This window comes from Mauremys reevesii, linkage group 2, assembly GCF_016161935.1.
Source record: "Mauremys reevesii isolate NIE-2019 linkage group 2, ASM1616193v1, whole genome shotgun sequence".
Lineage (NCBI taxonomy): Eukaryota > Metazoa > Chordata > Testudines > Geoemydidae > Mauremys > Mauremys reevesii.
The window spans coordinates 94053901-94058499 of NC_052624.1; the positions used below are offsets into that span (position 1 = coordinate 94053901).

At 43.8% G+C, this 4599-nt stretch overlaps 1 long non-coding RNA gene across 1 annotated transcript; it reads right to left on the reverse strand.

Moving 5' to 3' along the window:
- Positions 1-1928: 1928 nt before the first annotated feature.
- On the reverse strand, positions 1929-3250 carry LOC120399233. Its single transcript, XR_005595043.1, has 3 exons — positions 3153-3250; positions 2299-2473; positions 1929-2203 (listed from the first exon to the last, which is right to left on the reverse strand). It is a non-coding gene; the product is annotated as an uncharacterized LOC120399233 (long non-coding RNA).
- Between the last annotated feature and the right edge of the window lie 1349 nt (positions 3251-4599).

Here is a 4599-nt window from a genome sequence, read left to right on the forward strand (position 1 = left end):
CTTTTTAAAAAAGGCATACTCTGAATCTCTGCAGGTTATATATTGTCTCATATGGATCTGGTATTCATTTCTCTCTCTTTTTTCAGTGTGAAAATTTACAGGCCATGTTGCACAACATCCATTCCTGATTTGGTGTATTATACCAGCACCCAAACAAAGTCAGAGCCTGAAGCAACAGAAAAGGAGGATTTCAGTGACTGGTGGGTGTGTCAACCACATTCATCCGGACCTTGTAGCATACATTGCCAGCTACAATTTTGAAAACAGCAATCTATTACCAACTCCCCCGGGATTCTTCCAGGGGCTTAATCTTTGGTGGTGATTTGGGCTGACTACACACAGTCTAGGTCTTCTTTCAAACCTTTAGTTAATATCAAATGGCAATCATATAGTCATTTCCCTGATTATAAGCTATCTGTAACAGTCACTGTGAGTCTTTCCCTACAGTGACAGGAGAGCTTGGTGGGCTGAGATGGATTCACTGTCCAGACCTTCACTCCTCAGCCTGATCTTTCTGCCTCCGCCTCACTCAGCTCCTCCCTTAACTATTTATAACTTTGCTATGACAGTTGTTAGGAGAGATTTCCCACTAGTGCCAAGATTTAACATTTCATTCAAACAAGCAACAATCAACTAGAGCAATTGCTAAAATATTTGTTAACCCTTACCTAACCACTTGAGATAGAGAGAGAGAAAGAAATAATATTCAATTTCACTATTAATATGGTAGAGTAGGTAAAAAACACTCAATGCAGCAGTAAGCGTGGCAGAGCAAGTGACATGCACTCAAAGAATAAACACTCAGCTCTGCAAACAGCAAGGTCAGTTACACTCAAGGTGTTCCAGAGGAGGGAACATTCTCTCTGCTCCTGCTACACAATCACATTTTAAATTGCAAGCCTTAGTTAAGCAAATCTTTGTTGAGCATGTGGACACTTGTCCTTATGAATGCAGAGGAAGGGGCAGGTAGTGTACTAAAAATGTTGCTAGTGTAAAAAATGCTCCAGGTCATGGTGGTAGGATCTCAGGCTACCGGTAGGTATAAGTTAAGCTACTTGACTGTATAGAGAGATTCCTAGTCTCCATAGATAATAAAGGTATTACCACAGTAAGCTGCTACCAGATCTTGTCTCTTTTCTTTGACTAAAACATTTAAGGCACATCTACAACAAGACATCTATGTTCACTTTATCATGCAGGGATTTAAATAAGATTGATTGATCTTGCTGAACCCTGTCTGGGGGGTTGAGGGGAATTGTCATATATTATTTCCTGGATTCAGTCAGGAATCAAGAGAAAACTTTTATCTTCTGTGATCTATTGGGGCCTGATTTACATTCAGACAGAACCAAGTAGGAATACATTCCAAATATAGTACCAAGTGGAAGGATTTCCACCGATTCAAAACACTCCTTGAAGCTCAGGACTGATAGGGTTGAAGCTCAACTGACCCTGGTTCAGCAGAATAGATACCAAAACATACACAGGCATTCTCATGCCGCCGCTCAGATTCTACCTTGGGTAGAAACTCCCTCAACCACCTTAACTTCTGTACATCTGTACAGCCTTCCCTCCCACCCTTAAAAAAAGAGAGAAAACCTTTCAATGTGGGACCTTGCCTCCAATATGGTTTTTTGGCGTTCCATCCATCTTTTCCCACACCACCCACAATCTGGCAAGCCATGGCCCAGACCCAGGATGGAGGCAGTTTATGAAAATTTCCATTTGCTTTAAGGACAGGTTTCAGCTTTCCCCAACTTTATTGAAACATCTGTTTTTAATTATGTCAACATGACAATGGATGTCATACCACAGAACTCACAAAGTGTAATAAAGGAACAGACAGGACAGGACAGGAAACAAGGTTTGAGCTCTGAAAGCAGCAGTCAATGTGTCTTTTAAACCTTTAATCCAACAAGCCCAATTTATGGTTCTAGCTCTGAATGATGCAGTGGCAAGGATAATGCAGGCTGGAAAGAGTGTTCAGACGGAGAGACAGACAATCCTGTTGTGTTCTGTGGCTGTTCCATGACAAGGATGGTATGAACCATTTGATTGCAAAACGACTCCATTGCCAGCATGTTTGTGGTTAGACAGTCTCCTGGGACCAGCCTTCACATTTTCATTCTTATCCAGGTCATGAGAGACTGAGATCTGAGCATTCATCAAAAGGGACATGCTTTGTAGCACCTGGACATTGACACTGACAGAAATTCATGAGTGCATTTAATTCTTAGCAGGATAGTACATTGGCTAGAGTTACATGTAGAAAATACAAAAACAACAGGACAAACTCACCCCTAGAGTACTCCATTCAGTGACTATGGCCCATTGAATCAGTCATCGCTTCAGTGATAGTTTTGCCCTCAGTTGGTTTTTCCTTAGTCTGCTTTAAATCAGGACAACTGAGTTCCTTACTCTTGGAATCTTCAGTTCAAAGGTATTTCATTATTCTCCTGAAGTTTTATCATATCTGTGTTGTGGTAGTGATGACAGTTATGAAATGCAAATATGGTTCATAGCAATCTTACTGACTGCATAAGGCTACAAATGTTAGTTATGATCAGAAAAGTGACAAATACTTATATTATAGAAGTCCCCAAAGGGCACCGTCTGGCTGCATATCCCCCCTTGTACTCGATGCTCTACAAGCATCGAAGAGAGACCCTTATTCTGAGACAATCTAAGACAAGCAGTCTAAGAATAGGAGATGTGGATACAACAAACAAAGAAATAAGGCATTGGCATGGATTTGTTAGTTACATGTAGTGTAGGGTTATGTTTTGTTTTTTCATTGTGGTTACAGACAGGGAGAAAGGGAGTACAAAAGACAAGAAAGGAGTAGTCGCAGCTTGTCACTTGTCTAGAACCATGATCTGCAGGTTGGGTTTGGCAGGAGTGAGGTATTTAAAGGAAGAGAAGATTCAGGTTTAATCAGGGAGATTCTCCCCCCCACCCCGCATAAGGGGCAGCATGGGAGAAAGCAGAGGGGTGTTTAAGGAAGAAGCTGACTGGTGGGCAGTAAAAGCTGAAAATACTGACAGAGCAGGGATGGGGGTCAACATTATAATCAATCACCTAGGCAGGGTATAGCTAAATTATGAAAAGACTTAAAAGGTAAAGACAAAACTGTAAAAATGTTGCCTTCTTACTCCGTGTTTCTTCTCATCATGCCTTTATTCCTATTAGCACTGCAGACCTAAGGTTATAAGAGGATGAAGTGAGGTGGTCTGTCAACAAAATTTCCTGCTAAATTCCATTAACAGAACCTTTAAGACTGGTGGTCAACTGTAAGTAGTTGCCTTCATTGCCATAGCGCCCTCTCGTGTCAGATCAGGACAGTGCAGGGCTCTTTACCTTTGGTGCCCTCTTGATTTTAGCTCTGCTGCTGCCAGTGTCTTTAACGTCCTAGACCTCTGGCCAGGTCACCGTTCAGTGCCGTCCCTTTCTGGGGTAACCAAAAAACTCCAACACCCCCCCCAAAAGTCCTAGTGACCCCATAGAAGGCCTTCATTGTTTATCTGGGCTCAATAATCTTTTCCCCTTTCCTGAGGGTTATATGGCTGTAAGGGGATGATGGAGGACCCCAGGCCTGCCCTCTCTGAGTTCCAGCCCAAGGCCCTGGCAATAAGCAGCTAGAGTTTGTTTCTTCTGATCCATCTCTGATTCCCTGGGCTGCTTCCTACCTTTGTCTGCTTGCACACATCTACTGTGGAGCTGTGCTCTCCAGTTCAATCTCCCTGGAGTTTCATCTCTCTGTACAGCGTTTCCCAGGCTCGTGCTGAGGACTTTCTCAGAGTGTCTCTTAGCATCTCTGGCAGCTACCCTCTCCCTCCAGGGCCAGTCCCAGGATATAAGCTCCCTACTGCTGGTTTCCTCTCTCAGTTCTCCTCCACTGGCCCTGCAGTCCTTCCTTTACAGGAACCTACTTGTCTGGTTCTCCCCTCTAGGAGCTAATCCTCAATTAGCTATCTCTCATTCAGATGCCTCCAAGATGGGCTAGTCAGCCCTCAGTCTCCCCATTAACCCTTTGTCAATGTGGAGCATATGCCCCAGCACAAGATGTAATGGGCAAAAAAGGCTATACTTGACCATCAGAGCCAAGTGGTGTTTGCATGGCTGGCAGTTAGAAAAGTCACCTTTTCACTAGTACAGTGAGAATACTGCCTATGGAGGTCACTGTGAGGCCTGGTCTACACTACGCGTTTAAACTGATTTTAGCAGTGTTAAACCGATTTAACGCTGCACCCGTCCACACTACGAGGCCCTTTATATTGATATAAAGGGCTCTTTAAACCGGTTTCTGTACTCCTCCCCAACGAGAAGAGTAGCGCTAAAATCGGTATTACCATATCGGATTAGGGTTAGTGTGGCTGGAAATCAACGGTATTGGCCTCCGGGCGGTATCCCACAGTGCACCACTGTGACCGCTCTGGACAGCAATCTGAACTCGGATGCAGTGGCCAGGTAGACAGGAAAAGCCCCGCAAATGTTTGAATTTCATTTTCTGTTTGCCCAGCGTGGAGCTCTGATCAGCACGGGTGGCGATGCAGTCCCAAATCCAAAAAGAGCTCCAGCATAGACCGTACGGGAGATACT